We start from the raw sequence: 17,438 nt of genomic DNA, 5'->3' as shown, positions 1-17,438 counted from the left end.
GCACAAAGAAACTGTTTTCATATATAATTACTTCAAAACCTAAATTGATACATTTGTTGTCTTTCATTTTGGTTGGCTTAATGTGTAATCTTGAGTTTGTGAACAATTAATGCACTGAAAAGTTGAAGTTGTTTTTAATTGTCCTCAAATCCATAGCACATTCAAGAATATTTTTACAGTTGCCAATCCTTAAGACTGCCATCATTTTTCAGTTTTTTTTTTCTTCATATAAAAAGAAAATTAGTGTTTCTTAGCCCAAAAGCTATTATTATTTATGATTATTTTGTCTCCTTAGTGTTCGCTGGAAAGGGAAACTCAAAATGAATGAAGTGTTCGTTGGAGCGTGATGGCAGTTTACATGAAAGCTATTTACTCATCTCCCTTCATTTAGCTCTATGTTTTTCAGGTTTCTGTGGTCTTCGAAAAATGGGAGTTTGGGAATGTCAACATATTTTGGATTTAGGAAAACCGAAGATGACGGTTGTTGTTCTAGAAAGAATAATGTTTGGTTCAGTGATATTCATGCTTTGATTATACACCCTGACACTCAGCAGTTCTATATTTTACACGTTGTTTGGATGCAATGTGTAGTGTACCATTCATAGTTACATCATGGTGGGAGATCAAGAGATTGGACCAAGAGATTGCACCATTATGATACGTTTGATGTAGACTGCACATCAACAATGTGGCTTTATCCTGGGGAGATGCAGCTTATTAAATCGTAAATATTTGTTTAAAGAATAAGACAGGAAAAAAAATATTCTTCTGAAGTACACTAAGGTTAAAAGCACACCCATTCCTATTCATGTTGCAGACACAACCAAATCACTTGAATCTTATTTTCGATTTGTGTCTTTTTGGCTAGGTTTTGTACAAAAAACAGCAAAAGATGTTGTTTTCATGTCTATATATTGTTTTATATTCAAGCATTGTTCTTTATAACCATTTCTACCTCATTGCTACATATTGTACATGTAGTATTTATTTTATGTCTTGAATGTCATGCATTTGTAAAAAAAAAAAACAAAAAAAAAACAAATAAATAAAATAAAGAAAAGGAAAAAATAAAAAGATGAATAAAAAATACGAAAATTAATTGTCCTTGAACTTGAGCAGTCTACCTCAGAAAGACTGTCTTTACACTGAATGCTATTAACAACAGAATTCACAAGACACATTACTGAGTGTGCTAGTGAAGACTTGCTGAACAATCCCATTGCAAAAGTTCAGAAATTGTGTATTGTATAGGTCTTCACCAAGGTCACTGAATGCAACGTAGTCTGATAAAGACTTACATTTATATATAGCTGCTTTAACTCTGTGAATTGTTGTAGTACGCATGTGAACGTGTATGTGTGTGCATATATAATTGTGTGTGGACATATGTGTATATATATGTGCAGTATGCATACATATATGTATGTACATATGTATAGGTTTTAAGGGGCACCACATACATGTTTATATGTGTGTATATATCGCCGTACCTACAGTCAATTTTTATGTATTTCCATGTATTTTGAGGCGGAACAAGCACAAGAACACCTATTAAAGTTGTTTTCTTGGAAACCCCATTCTGTTCATTGCTTCTGTATCTCAACACCTCATTGCGTTCCTGTTGTGGTTTTATATGAAATGTGCAATGTTGCAGATGTGTGTAACATGTAAATCCACAAATGTTCTGTCTGCCGAGCTTGTTCGCCGAACCTGACCGGCATAAGGTCTGCCTACTTCAAGCAGTTTCACAAATTTAAGTATAAAGCTTTATAGAAAAGGAGCCGTTTATTCTGAAAGACCTATACAATGCACAATACTCATAAAAGCTTTCCCTGCTTTCTGCTTTGCCTTTCTTTCTCGCTACGTCTACAATTACAAAATAATTTTTGTTGAACACGATTTTTGCTTTTGCAGAAACCAAATGTGTTATTATTTCACTCATTAAAATGTAACAATCCATTTCTCTCTGAAAAAAAATGACTAGCATCAAGTAATGAAAGCTTAAATTACCCATCACTGGCATAATGAATTCACATAATTTGTGAGCATTATTAATGTAAATTAGACATTTCTGCTTTGGACTTTTTGACGGTATCATTATATGGTTGATGGTATGTGCGTAGGAAGCTGCTTTACAATTAACTTTCAGATCTGAAAAGAATTTGCAGTGCATTTCTGTCCTCATGGGCATTTCGGTTGTAATATGTTGCATCTTATCTTGGGTGTGTGCACTGTAATGTTAAAGAATCTGTCCAAATGTACGTATTTGTAGGGAGTTTTTTCCCCCCCATGAAACCTTGTCACAAGGGACTGGCTTTGGTGAAATAAATAAAAACCTATCAAAATCCGTAACTGTTGAAGAAGATTGTGAAAAATTATTTTTATGAGCAATTTTTTTTTTCTGTTGTTAACTATGGTCATGTTATTTAAAAAATGGAGGGCATAGAAAACAAGCATACCTCAAATAAACATTCTTAATTGAAACTGCAATGTAGATTTTTTTCTTTTATATTACTTTTTTTTTTTTTTGCTTAAGGTGTTTATTCTGAAATAGGTGTGTTTTACCCAATCTTAGCATTTATATATATGTATATATATATATATATATATATATATATATAGGATGTTCTGTGTCGTTTTCAGACAAATTATTAAATTGTTGGTCATTTTCCAACTGTAGTTCATCCCCTGATGAATCGGAGGACATAACATTACTGGAGCAACAGTGAATGAATGTAAGTACAGAATGTCAACTAATCTCTAGTAACGGTGTATTGAATACAGAGCTGACTACTGGCATAGACACTATGCAGTCATTTAGGGCCACAACCACCCCTGGGTCACACAATCGAAGTTTAGTTTTACCTGATCCATGATAACTTCTGCAACCCCAACCCCCTGTTCCACGACTGCATCCACCTCTAATTGTATTAATAACCAGCTAAAAATGCATGCCCATTGTATACTGCTTAACACAGGTGTTATTGCGTTAAATTGTATACAGTGATTTTGATATTGACACATTGAAAGATTAAAATTGTGATTTACTGCTAAAAACAGCCTGTATAACTTTCATAATGTTGACAAAATGTGATTGTCTGGATAGAACAAGTGGAAAATGAATATGATTTCAATAAGTTCAGCTTCTATCCGTTAAATGTCAGCCACGTGTTTGTGCTAAGCGTTTTGTGCATTCAAAATCAGAAAAATGAGTCGAGACTTGATCTAACATAGAGTTGCTAGGTGGCTCATCCTGCTAAGTCCCTGGGCTTGTTTGTGGATAAGACCCTACAGACTGTATCGAATCAACTTCAGTTGGTGGGACAACCATCTGGCACTAATTCCCTCCACTCTGTCATTCAGGCTCCTACAGTCTGCCTGCACAAGCTACCCACTGTATCCCCCTAAAACCCCATGCGTGTGTGAGATTGTCTGCATAACCTACACACAGTCACCCTAAAACCCCGTGCTTGTGTGAGACATCACAAAGCAGTGGCTTGACATCACACGTTTCAGCAGAAAGTGTGGGTTAGCTTTATCCACACTCTATTCCTAAGAGGCCTTCCCTATTTTCTTCATTTTATAGTATTTCCTGTTTTCATCATTGGAAAGTGTGATGTACTTCCATTTAATGCCCGGCTTTATTCATTAGTAAAGGTGTGATATCTATTGATAATAAGGCTCTGAGATTATACTGTAATCCTGGAGTGGCTAATTATTTGTATAGTATGGCCTGTTGTATACCTTCACAACTGCGCTAGCTGCATAGCTGGCTCAGTAAAACGTAAGCTCACACACATCCACAGTATCTTTAACATTGAAATCTTTGTTGGTTTTCCTTGGCAATTTTGTTCATGTTTCTTATTCAGTAGCTTTCAATTTATTTGTCAATGACACACAAGCTACATTCTTCATGGCATTAACGTGGCTTGTCAGGTTGTTATTTCTGAGAACACGAGGAACAGAATTTTTTGTTTGCAGTTCTGAAATATGTACTGGTTATTTTTATGCTGCGTCCTTTGTAAAGTCGATTTAGAAAAAAAATATATAATATGGTCCTATGAGCTTACAGTTTATCTGATTATTGGATAGTAGCTTCAAAACAAGTTAACATACAGTAAATCCCGCCCATGCCCCTGCCTAATTACACCTGTGTGTCCGTCCCCTCTCAGCGATGTTTTCTGTGGATTTGGGGAGGGGCGCCCGCTAGCACACACGCTTCCCGCGGACCGCGTGCCGCCGGTGGGCGATTCTCTACCCCGCGCGGTGTGCCGGCCGCGCCGGTTCGTTACTGCGCCGGAGGAGGACTGAGCGACTGGCGCGTCCGTCGCGCGCAGACCCCCCCCGTCCTGCAGTCGGCCGAGCGGCTTAGCCCTCGCGCCCCGCCCGAATGCTGACTGTGCAGGTGCGGCCGGGAGACCGGCGGGCGCGCCCATTACGCGCTCGGGCCGCGGGGCCCCCCCGCCGCGCCCCGTCCGTACGGTCGGGATCCAAACCCGGGGCGCGTTCCCAATTATTTTCTGAAGAAGGAGTTGTATAAACATCTTTACGCTATATGGTGCTGATGATTTTTACAACTCCTGTGGCGCCAATTTGCTTCCCTTCTGGTTGAACTTCCATCTCATTTATGGTTTGTATATTCCCAAACGTGTCATCGCCGGGTAATATATCAGCAAAACATTGTGTTTTCAGTAATTTAACATGCATATGAATTTTATAGGGCTTTTTTAATGTACATAAACCAGATTGCTTAGAAGGCTGAATAGAGTGGTTATAGTCATTTTGCCAGCGTGCTTATCGCCTCTGTCAGTCATTATTGTAAAGATATACTAAATATAGAAGAAGAAAAAAAAAAACTCTCTTAATGGGACCAATTTTAATGCCTTGTGCAAGAATGGTAATGTGTGAATCACATTTGAACATGCATATGACAGTATATGAGATGGATGTACGAATAATACGTATTTTGATCTTTGCGTGAGTCGACATTTAGATTCAGTATGTGTAACGGTATACGTTGGCTTGAGTGTGCATTATCACCCAGCTCTTGATGTCAAACCTTTGCTGTCAAGTGTTAGCCTGTGGGCTGCATGCTTTCGAAGGCTTTTTTTCCCCAGGTCATATACGCTAATCTGATGATGTGTCTATTAGTCAGCATTCGTTCAGAAGAAAATCACACTTCTGTAGGATTAATGGTGTGTGTAAAGAATAGAGAGGGATAGGCCACAGTTTTACAGTATGTCATAAATCAAAGGCATACTGTATATATGCTTTTATTTACTTGTATTACTTAATGTTACATTCAACAATATTTACTGTAAATTTCATTATCCTGAAAAGCATTGTCTTGTAAAAGCCATAGTCGCTCAGTCCTGAAATGTAAAATTTTATGATATGATTGTTCTATTTCCTGAAAATCTCCTTTCGACATAAAGTGAAAAAAAATGTGATCGTTACGTGCGGCCGTCGATGTAGAGGCCTGCGCAAAAGAACGAATTCGTCTCAATTTACCGTTGTTCCTTTTCCTTTGTCATTTATTTTGGCCTGGCGTTTGTAACTCTTTGTTTTAAAAAAACAAAACAAAAAAAAAAGAACAAAAAGAAAAAGGAAAATAACACCGATAAAGGGAAGCTAAAGTTATGTCAAACGAATTACGTTCGCGTCATTAGCGGCTATTTTGTAAATATCACAGATCCACTTGTTCCCGGGCCCGGCGCTCCATTTGCATGCTGATGAAATTGGAGTGGATGCGTGTGAACTCGGGGGGTTATCGGCGGCGGAGCAGAGCCGCGCGGGCGAATCAGACGGCCGCCGCGCCCGCCTCGGCTCGAGAGGCTGAGCCGGGGACCTTCTCCCCCAATTCGCTTTCTTCACAACAATTAAAATATGCAAAGTGATAATTTTCCTTAAGTAGCCTTAAATGTGCGATCTATTTAAATGCGAGGGGAAATTGCCTAAAGCTTGCAGCGGCAGGGAAAAAAAGAATAAATTATGCAAATGGCAGAAAAGACTACCACTTGAAAGCCTAATTTTTCTGTAATAAGCATACTGTTTCATTTAATTTTTTTTTTCGCCTCTTATTAAAAGTGACAGTTCTTTTGCACCGGCTGATGGCTATATCTGACACAAAGCCTGAGAAATGACTGCTAGACTAAATGCTAAAGCATTTTGGTAGCTTTTAGATGATGGTTACATTCACAAAGTAATTATCCGCTGGAGAGTCCAGAAATAAGGTTTAATTACACAGTAATCGCCTCTGATGGACACGGGGAAGTGTGAGCACTGCCAGACTGCAATCCATCAATGACAAACCCCTGGCCACTTTTAATTCCTCCTCATTTGCATCATAACCTCCGCACCAAGTTGCACAAATGCTGTTAAATGTTAATAGGACCTGTCTCTCTGCTCAGAATGAATGCTTAAGCCATTTTGCCTGCTCTCCCTCTCCCTCTCCCTCTCCCCCCAGTCTCCCCTCCTCTCCTGGAGACCCCCATAACTAGCTCCACTCCAGGAGCAGGCATTAGGCAGAGAACACAGTACATGGTCACTGTTGTGCTAATTGGGTGCAACACTTAAAGTTTTATCTCTCGAGCGCTAATAATGTTCAGCGCTGACAAACTGCTGCATAAATAATGGCACGGCAAGCCGGGGGAGAGGAGGCATGCCTGGAATGGAAAAGCAGTCTAGTGTGTGTGTGTGTGTGCGTGTGCGTGCGTGTGCGTACGTGTGTGTGTGCGTGCGTGTGTCTGTGCTGCGTGTGTGCATGTTTGTGTGTGCGCATACATGCTTGTTTGTGTATGTGTGTGTGTGTTGTCTGCGTACGTGCTTGTGTGTGTGTGTTCATGTGTGTGCTTGCACGGATACGCATGGCTGTTTCTGTGTGTATGTCTGTGTGTGTGATATTGTGCGTGCCTGTGTGCTGTGTGCGTACGTGTTTGTGCGTGTGTGTGTGCGCTTGCATGGATATGCATGGCTGTGTGTGCGTGGGTGCTTGCATTGATACGCATGGCCGTGTGTGTGTGTGAGTGTGAGAGATCAATCCCTCTAGGCATATTTACTCCTCTAGGGATACTCGCCCTATGTGGGACGTGGGACACAAATTATTGTCTTCATTAATTGAAATTTGTGGTTGGCGCGGCGTGTCCAGCAGACCTATTTATTCCTGTTCCTCTTTACTGTGGCATGAGGTTGGTAATAGCTGCTGTGCTCTATTATCAGATGGCGCCAACCATATATTAACATAACACCCTTGATTATACCTGTCTCTGTTGAGTGCTAAAATAATGCAAGGAGTATCATTAAAACAAATGGGAGGACTGTTTGGGGTCCGCCAACTGATGTATTTTCACTACGTGGAAACATAGAACCAAAGGAGTAGTTCTCAGGTTATAAGATTAACATAAACATACCTTCAGTATGTACCCAATAATTTTGTGCATCTTTTCTGAAACTGTACGCATAACTGGAGTGAAAATGCATCATTTTTATTTATTCCCTTTCTCTTGTTTTCCCCTTAAACGTGAAATTCTGAAAAAAAAAAAATTTTTAAGGAGCCATTTTATAAACTTAAATGACACGGCAGATCATATTCAGTATGAGATGTTTTCTTGCTCCCGCAGTTTTCTTGGTATTGGAGCTCCATACAGTCACAAGAATCTACAGCATATACAGTGAGTAATTTAATCCATACAGCAGCCAATAATGTTATGTCTCTTTAAATCTACAAATGCATACTAGTATGATTGTTGCATAATTATCTGAATTTATGTTGTAAGTGTAGTCAATTATTCAACCGAGTTATTTCTATTACTAAATTATACATTTTTAAATGACTGTTTAAGCTCATATTGATTGCTTTATCACTTGGATTTGGGAGGATGTTTAGTATCATGAATATATTATAGATACTAAAGAAGAAATTCTATTGTAATGAATTTAGAGCACTTTGTTTTCATTGCACTGTCTATGTAAGCCACACCCATTTTGAGGCAGCAGGAAGTGGAAAAGGATCTTGATGCACTGCTTTATTGTTAGTTACATAATACATCGCAAATCAATCATGTAGTTCCTATTTCTGCAAAACTTTGGTCGAATAAAATCTGTTTCAACTTTAAATCATATAATTGATTGATTTTTCAAGTTTCACTATTTTTGTCAATAATTTTGAGCTTTTCCCTTATCTTGCTTTTTGAATAATTAAATCCCTTGCGTTATAAAGTGAAACAAACAGGACACTAAAGGTCCTCGCTGTGTAAAGTTATGCCTTTGTTGCAATTCTGCTTTGCTGGGGCACATATCATTCCATGCAAATGATCAAGTGGGGCGATACATTATGCTAATATATGTAAAGTGGACGTTATCTTTAATGCATGATAGTGTGATATTAATAGTCTATTAAATCACGCCAGCACCCCACCCTCCCTCCCCAAAATGTTTTCATGTATATTTTCCCTTTAATTCACAAATCAGCCAAAAGGTGACAAAGATCAGTCTGTGGCAGACTTATCAGTCCAAAAATTGTTTGTAGCTGGAGAACCACAATTTTCACAATTGTCTTTTAACACTCTTTCATCAGTCATGGCTCACATGCAAGGAATGAGGTTAATATCTGGTATTCTAATCAGATAAGCGATTATGATTATTTGTTATTGTGTAATTTCAATGTTCAACCAATCACTAGTTTGCCATGCTATATATATACAAAAAAACACCTGCAATATTATTAATTGAGGCAGTGTTTTTGCCTGTATACAAGGGTGTCGGGAAAGAAGGAATGAAAAAATCAAAGGTAAAAGCCCTGAAAATAAAAATGAGTGTCATCGTGCTGCAAAATGAAAGATGCAGTTCAGGAATTACAAACGGGCACAAAGAAAAGTGTCTTTACGTCCAATAATTCCTGTTCCGGTGGAATATGTTGTCCTTCAAACGGAATGGAGGTATTTGTATGACTTGTAAACTTGGGCAGATGGCTATTAGTTGAGAAATTTGTCTGTGGTATGTTTCATGATAAAGAATCCTTATAATTGCCCTGTAATGCCTGCTTGAAATTGACAAATTTTCCCTTTTATTTGTGGCATTTTCAAAGACAGTGAAAAAAGAGAGTGGGACTCATATTTGTCTGAAACCTGTTGCACTCAGTAACTCAGACTTGGTCTACAGCCTGAATGTTGTCCATAGATTTAAGCAAGTTAAAAATTTACATCGCAGATCTCTTTCACATTAATTTTGTCAGATACTTTTACCAAACCTAAAAGCAATTCATGTTATAAGCAACGGGTTGGCTTGGATACAATCCTGCTTGAAAATGAGGAAACATCACAATAACTTTATTTTCCCGCCTGAATAATGTAATTATTTTAGATGTATGTCTCGTTTTTAAAAAAGGGCCTTGCTTCAGTGAAGATGGCGACATTAACCATTTGCTGGCTGCAGACAGAGACTCCTTTCCCCAGGTCTCCGGTCTCTCTCTCTCTCCCCCCTCTCTCCCTCTCTCTCTCTCTCTCCCCCTCTCTCTCTCTCTCCCCCCCTCTCTCTCTCTCTCTCTCTCTCTCTCACTCTCTCTCTCTCCCCCCCTCTCTCTTTCTCTCTCTCTGTACCTCTCGCTCTCTCTCCCCCTCTCGCTCTCTCTCTCTCCTCCTCTCGCTCTCTCTCTCTCCCCCTCTCTCTCTCTCTCCCTCCCCCCCTCTCTCTCTCCCCCCCCTCTCTCTCTCTCTCTCTCCCCCTCTCCCTCTCTCTCTCTCTCCCTCTCTCCCTCTCTCCCCCCCTCTCTCTCTCTCTCTCTCCCTGTCTCCCTCTCTCCCTGTCTCCCTCTCTCTCTCTCTCGTGACGGCGGAGCCGAACCCGGGGTGCGCGCGGGCCTCCCCGCTCGGCCCTCGTCCCCGAGCCGCGCGAGCCAATTAGCGCAGGTGCTCCTCGCCACCGTGGCCCTTGTCCAGTCGCACCTGGAGCCCCTCCAAGAGGAGGTGCGAAAGCACGAGGGAGGTGTCAACATCTCCTTGTCCACTTACAGGGGAATAATTGGGTGTGCGAAGCCCCTGTTTTTCCTCTCAAGATAACAGCGCTCTCTCACACAACCTCTTAGCTCTTAAAATATGACTTACTGCCGGAGGAAAAAAAAACAAAAAAGAGGTAATATTTCACGGTTATAAAGTGGTTCTATTCTTAAAATTTAGCATTGATGAAATAATAATGGCTTGCATTCTAAATAGACCTTGATGATTATTTTAGATGTACTGTCTAATGTATTAATAATAATAATAAAGCACTTTTGATGTATCACTGTTAAAAAACTAGCAAAAACAATGATTGAATTGAACAAAAGAAAAAAGCGTCAAAAGATAAAATATCATACAGCATGTAAGCGCTTGTGTGTTCGCGATACTGCGCGAGGGAACATTTATGTGTATTTAAAACATTCCTCAAAATAATCGATACGGCACAGCTGCTATGGAGCCCTCCTCCGTGATCCCCGAATGCGAGGATTCCTGGCGCCGCGTTCTGACTGCGGGGTAGAGAGGGGGATGGAGAAGGCCGGGGGTGGCTCTGGGCTGCGCTGTGCCTGCCAATGCCCACTCCCAATTAGCAGCCAGCTGTGCCGCAGAAAGCATCTACAACAAATCGCATTTCTGACCCCCCCGCCCCCCCCCCATCTGTCCGTCAGGGAGCAGGAGAGCTGGTCTGTGAAGGTCTGCTGCTCGGCAACACCGGCAAGGGCGAACTGGAATGGGAAAAAGGGAAGGGGATTCCAGTTTGATGTGGCATAAGTTATTTCAGAAGTTATTTCAATATTCGTATTTATTGGTTCTGATTTTGCTGGTGAAGACAGATGTATTTTCTTTCTTTACACCATCAGGAGCAAGCAAACGGCAGTTTGCATCCCTGGATACCCCAGAGGTCTGTTCCCATAACCGGAGAACTGAACAGACCATTTCCAAATGTTCTTTTTTCTTTTGTGGTCACCATAATGGGTCTGATTCAGTAAAATGCACTTTAACTATTTTAATGTACTTGAACAGTTCAATTAAACCCTCTGGATTAAGTTTGTGCCTTATCTCAAAAAAAAAAAAAAAGACTATGTTGTCAGCACCATCTCAATACAGTGGCCGGAACTAAGAGGATATAATAAAATACCAAAAAGTTTAAGACCTTAATTACCATTCAGCTCATACCACAGAAAGCCACCAAATACCTTTCGAGTTAATTTGTTGTGTTGAATACTGTAACACAATAACATTTGAAAGGATAATTCTACTGTTAGCAGCAGAAATAACTCTTACTCTGAACAACTTATTTTGACTTAGCATCGTTCATTCCCCTCCCTTCTGCTACATTAAAGCAATTTTATACAGACTATATAGCAAAGTATTAAAGGCAACCCTGAGCCAAGTGCTCTCGATTGAATCTTGGAGAGTCTTTTCGTCCCCTCTAAATTTACCCCGACCACTCCACCGCCACCACCACCACCCCCCCCTCACTCCCTCATTCCCTCCCTCCCCAAGGTGATGGAGTGTCCAGGTCATCATCACTCACTGGTACCACTTCTACCCAGTGCCATGGTGTCTTCACACTGCCCTCTCTCGAGGTGACATTCAGCAGTAAGGGGAGATTTAATGATGTGGCGCTGATCAGAAAAGACACACTCCTGCTCTTCCACAGTAAATATTCTCATTAGTGGAAGCAAATGGAATCCTGTAGTCGCTTTAACGGAGTGTTACAGCCTATATTTGCTGAATAATGGGATTTACAGTGTACGCATGTCCTTATTATGTGGTACTTATTTCGTTAAGTATTTCATAACTAAATGATTTAATACAACACTGAAAAAAACAACACCTGTACTGAACAAATGCTTCTAGTTTTGCAACTAGTGTGATTGCTCATTAATGACTTAATTACTGTTATTAATAATTTATGGCAATAACACTTTATTACAGGGACTGTATTTGTTGCTATCATTAAAAAAAAATATCTAAAAGCATAGCTGACAGATACTAGGGTTTTTTTTTAGCATGTTTGTTTTTTCTCTCATATGTTGTGGTTGGTATGAATAACTCTTGAACACTGGGATCTTTTTTTCGTCTGAACCAATAACTGAAAACAAGGAGAGCTAACAGGGAACAGACATACAAATAAAAGCCCACTAACCAGGACGGTCAATGCCTCATTTAAAACCAGAAGCATTGTTTCTACGCTCTTGTTTTTTCTTATTTTTTTATTTAGCGCTAGCTTTCGCACAACACTCTCTGCACGTGCTGTTTATTGTAAGCCTTTCGACTACAGACTGCCATCCGTGCACAAAGGAAATGCAAATTGATTTTGTATCCGAAGTGACATTTTTAGAGGCACTACATGACACATTCTCTGTTGTTTCAGCCCCAGATATGAAAATCACGAGTAAATGTCAAACTGCACGCCGCCTCAGTCTTCAGCCATTTTGTGTTTATTGTGGCGATAAGCAGGCAAAGCTAACTGGTTTGTGACAGATCAGGTTAAACTGTGCGGATCACAGTTCCTCCCACATTCTTCTCATCCTTTTAAGAGGAGCTCTCTTAATAGATTTCGCACATGCGTCTCTTACCGGCGGTGAGATTCGTTGCCAGAGAGCCACGGCCGTTCTGAGGGACGTTTCCATCTGGAGAAGGTGGCGTCTCAATCTGATCATGTCTTTAACATGACAGAGTTTTCTAACCTTTTAACACAACAGTTTTACATTTAAATGTAAAGAAACGTATTTAAAAAGCAAACATGATATTTGAAAGCAATATACAGATAATAGCCTACCTTATAATGCATTTAAAGGATATTTCAGTTAGAGAAATATTAAAATGATTTATTCTGGCTCATTAATTTCCTTTTTTGAATTGTAATTCCCTGTATGGACGGTACTGAAAAAGATAACCTTGGTGTCACGGAGTTGTGCGACTGACCGCCATGTTGCTTCATCCAGAGAACCGTTTTTGAAAAAAATAGCCTTGGACACGTCTGCTACCTCGCCTTCCGCCACTCGTTCTGTCGGCAGTTTGTTTTAAATCTCGACGCTAACATTGATGTCAGTGCTCCACAGCTCTGAGTAGGTGACCTGCGGACGTTATTGAATCTTTTTTCCCCTCTTTTTTCAGAGGAGAAGTATGTATTAATTGTATAATTTCATGTTAAGTGTCGTGAGTCCCTCGTAGCAGCGTAAATCATATTGGTGTAAATGTCTTGCTTAGGATCACAGATCCTCATGGTAGGAGGTCCTTTGTTGGTTATTCGTCTTACGGACATTTTAAAAGTGTACAGGTCACGCAAGGGTCGACATTTAAAGCAAGAAGAGAATTAAATCATGGAAATGAAAGACGTTGTATATTATAAGTCTGTCCTTCTTAATCTGTCTGATTTTCTATTAGAGTGGTCTGTAAGGGCAGTGCTTTATAAGGTACTTTATCTGTCAAGTTGAGGCATTTACTGCTATTGGGATAAATGACATCATCGAGAACCATCTGAATGAATTCACATTCAATCAATAATGAAACACTTCAACAGTGGACTTACATGGAGTATGTATCGGTTACTCTGATTTATGTATGAAAACAACATTCTTGCCCCTCAAATAACACGTAAAATGCTTTTTTTGTCTCAATGTTAGTAAATAAAATAATTGGAGATGTGATTACAGCAGACTGATGGTTTAACAGAAAGAGGGATATTTGTTTTTTGTATTCAGTGTGAAAGCTGTGCTTCTTGAACGTGTTCCATCTCAATTTGCACAATGCCTGGGAGGCTCTGGAGAAGAATCGTGTTTGAAATGGAAGAAAGGAAACGGTGCACCTGTTGCACTAGAATGATTCTGCTAGCGGGGAGGCGGGGAAAAGAGGAACCACGGCAGGCAGGTGGTCAAAGACTAAACTCAGATTGCAAAGTTTGCCAAAATGTGAGTATATAAGCAGTCTGTAAACAGTTATTCCACCTCCATTTTAGGTGTTAAAGTGTATTTAAATCAGGAAAGTAGTGGAGTTGTTAGCACACTGCCAGAAACAATTTCTCTCTGCCTTGTTTTATCTGTTTTTTCCCCTTCAATAATGTTAATCTTTCTTGTGTTGCAGAAGCATTCTTTTAACGTTACCCCACGGGATGCAGATGTTTAGAACAGCGTGCTCAGGTGAGTTTAGGAATTTTCTAGAACTGTGCGTGTGTTTTTTTTTTTTTTTGCTTTCACAGTTACAGTTATTTATGTACTCCATTTTTCTTTTTTTAACACTTTTGTGTATGTTCTTTGTCCCCAGACCCCCCCCCCAAACACACACACACAGGCACACACACACACAATGGTTCAATTCCAGATCCTTGTGGGGACATTATCTGGACTTAATGATGTTAAGTATGTTTAATTAAATATGTTTTTCTTTATGCTCAATGCTAAGTCTTCTATCATTGAAACAGTTCGGCCTACGATTTATCCAGTACGAATGGGACAGTGTGTCATCGGCTGCATTCAATCATTACGAGGATCGTTCATGGTAACTAATCATCTGTTTAGGCAGGATGTCTCAGGGGCTGAGCAAATGGCACTTTCGAATGCTGGCGCAACAGCCACAGCGGCCCATGAAGATTGCGGGACGGACAGCCGTGGGAATATCTCAGTGATGTTTCTACATAATGCGCCGCCGTAAATGGATCATGCCACGCAGCGACTTTTTACTGAGCCTGGCCTCCTCCGCACCTGCGTCCACAGAATTCTGGATAGAATAAAAGGTGGCTTTAGATGTTGTCATGTTAAAACTTTACAGTGCGAGTGTGAATTGTTGTTCAGCATTATAGTATAGTATTGCTATTATTATTATTATTATTATTGCGTGTGTGTGTGTACAGTCAGCTTCATAATTTTTGGGACAAAGACATATTTTCTCTTGATTTGGCTCTATACTCAACAATTTTATATTTGCAATCAATTTACACGTTCACATGTGGTTAAAGTACACACTCTCAGCTTTTATGTAATTGTATTTTTTACACCCTTTGGTTTGACAATGTAGAAATTACATCACTTTTTATACATAGCCCCACATTTCTGTTCACCATAATGCTTGGGACATAATAATGTTACGTAAATGAAAATAGTCATGTTTAGTACTCTCTTGCATATTCTTTGCAGGCAATGGCTGCTTGAAGTTTGAGACCCATACTCATCACCACATGTTGAATATCTTCTCCGGTGATTCTCTGCCAGGCCTGAACTTCAGTCATCTTCAGCTCTTGCTTGTTTTGGAAAAGTTTGTTCTCAATTATAAAAAAACGCATGTTTAATCAGATTCCATTTTCATAGCAGGTGAATGACTTGGCGAGTCAAGAATTTTCCAGTTTTTGACTTTGAGAAACTCCTTTGATGCTTTAGCAACATGTTTGGGATCATTGTCTTGCTGTAGGTGGAAGCACTGCCCAATGATTTTGTCAGCATTCATATCATCAATGAAGACAAGTGAGCCAGCACCTGTGGCAGCCATGCAGGCCCAAACCATAACATCCCCCCCACGATGTTTCACAGATGAGAGCGGGTCCTTTGGATCTTGGGCAGTTCCTTTTGTCCTCCACGCTTTGCACTTGCCATCAGCCTGATGCAAGTGTAAACTGTCCAAAGGACCTTTTTTTCTAGAACTCTGCAGGCTCTTCTAAGTGCTTCTCAGCAAACTGTAACCTGGCCATCCTATTTTTTTAGTTAACTGGTGGTTTGTATCTTGCATTGTAGCCTCTGTAATTCTGTTTGTGAAGTCTTCTGCAGACAGTAGTCACTAACACACCCATGCCTGCCTCCTGAAGAGTGTTTCTGATCTGTTGGGGTTTTTCTACATTGTGGTGAGAATTCTTTAGTCACTATTTGTAGAGGTCTTCCTTGGCCTACCAGGCCTTTGGAAGTGCTGAGCTCACTACTACTCCTGTTCTTCTTTGATGTTCCGAACACTTGGTTTTGGCAAGCCTTAGGTGTGTTGTTTTCTTATTTCTCAGCCTCAAAATGGCTTCCTCGAATGACTCTGGTCCTCGTGATGACAAACATCAATAACAAACTCCAACAGCAATGAAAATCCTAGAATCAATCCAGATAATGAAAGCTCTCTTATACCTGTATTAAGGAAGCACTTGAATACACCTGACTCAATCAAAAACACATGTGAATCCATTTGTCCATATCATTATGGTGCCCTGAAATGGGGGGACTATGTATAAAAAGTTCTGTAATTTCTACATGGTAAAATCAAAATGTATTAAATATGAGCCTATCCTCTTTAACCACATGTGAATTGTTTGATTAGAAATCTAAAATTGTGGAGTAAAGAACTGAATCCAGAAAAAACATTACGGAGCTCACAAGACATATATTTGTGTGTGTGCATGTGTTTGCGCAAAAAATTGTAAAAGGTCCAAACAAATGAATGATCATGTGACTTGCTGCAGCAGATTTCATGCCACAGATAACAAAGATTTATTGCTAAAGTACTTCTCAGAAAAAAAATTAAGAACATTCTACAAAGAAGTGAATATGTTTCATAACCAGCTACATGCTTTGAATAATATGACAAAAATATTTTCAGTTTTTTTGAGTGTGAAATATGAACATATATTTTAATTTCTGATATCAGTTTTGGTCATGCATTACTGGAAATAATACTTAAGAAACATCATATTCCATTGCTTTTGTGTCAAACAACAATACAACAAAATTTCTCTCTCATGACGAAAGATAGAATTTCTATTTTATTCTACTGAATGGAATCTTTCGAGAAGGCCATCCCACTTGAATCTGTTGTATTTGTCAGCTTTTGTGCATTTGGAGGAGTCGGTCCTCAAACTGAACTTTACTGAAGGTGAAGAAATTTATCAAACCTATGTCAATGCTTGCAATTCTCCTTGTTCAGATTGAACGTTGTCAAATGGCGCTGCTATATTCATAACTAAGTCCATTTTTTATTAACAGAATGCGTTATGCTCACGATAAAAGAGACGTGTCATGACAAATAGGTTCTGAGAGAGGACTTACGTGATCATACAGAGACACTGAATGCCACAAAGGAACTGTTTCTCATTTGTGTTCATACACTTCATTTGGCAACACAGTGTAGCACCGCGAAGGGTCAAACTTTTTTATTTTGGAGGAATGTCGACATTAAGTGTTCACTCTGTTACTCTGTTGGTGCTGAAGGTGAGGGGGAGGGGCTGAGCCTGAATGTTCTGTGCTTGGAAAGCAAAGTTCTGGGACGATTCAATCCATAAATGCAAATGCTGTTTTCCCCACGACGATAGTGCATTGTTTTCAGGCAAGTTGGTTTGAAACTGAAACAGAGGATGACATCCTACTTTTTAAGCTAGGGGGGAGAATATATCGATCGAAGAAGCACATCCTGAACTGCATTCTATATATATATATATATATATATATATATATATATATATATATATATATATAT

General features: G+C 39.6%; 2 long non-coding RNA genes across 5 annotated transcripts; one reads left to right on the top strand and one right to left on the bottom strand.

Annotated features, from left to right (window-relative positions):
• Positions 1-9,845: 9,845 nt before the first annotated feature.
• Positions 9,846-12,922, bottom strand: LOC118213696. The gene is made up of 3 exons (XR_004762490.1): positions 12,781-12,922; positions 12,578-12,688; positions 9,846-10,717 (listed from the first exon to the last, which is right to left on the bottom strand). It is a non-coding gene; the product is annotated as an uncharacterized LOC118213696 (long non-coding RNA).
• Positions 12,923-12,970: 48 nt separating this feature from the next.
• On the top strand, positions 12,971-15,515 carry LOC118213698. Of its 4 annotated transcripts, none has more exons than XR_004762493.1 (5): positions 12,971-13,069; positions 13,706-13,912; positions 14,085-14,140; positions 14,523-14,733; positions 15,134-15,515. It is a non-coding gene; the product is annotated as an uncharacterized LOC118213698 (long non-coding RNA). The 4 variants fall into 4 exon arrangements; XR_004762491.1 differs by having other exon boundaries at positions 14,519-14,733; XR_004762492.1 differs by having other exon boundaries at positions 13,048-13,125; positions 14,519-14,733.
• Positions 15,516-17,438: the final 1,923 nt, after the last annotated feature.

This window comes from Anguilla anguilla, chromosome 15, assembly GCF_013347855.1.
Source record: "Anguilla anguilla isolate fAngAng1 chromosome 15, fAngAng1.pri, whole genome shotgun sequence".
NCBI classification, from domain to species: Eukaryota; Metazoa; Chordata; class Actinopteri; order Anguilliformes; family Anguillidae; genus Anguilla; species Anguilla anguilla.
Note: the sequence above shows the minus strand (reverse complement) of the source record. Positions and strands in the feature narration are given on the sequence as shown.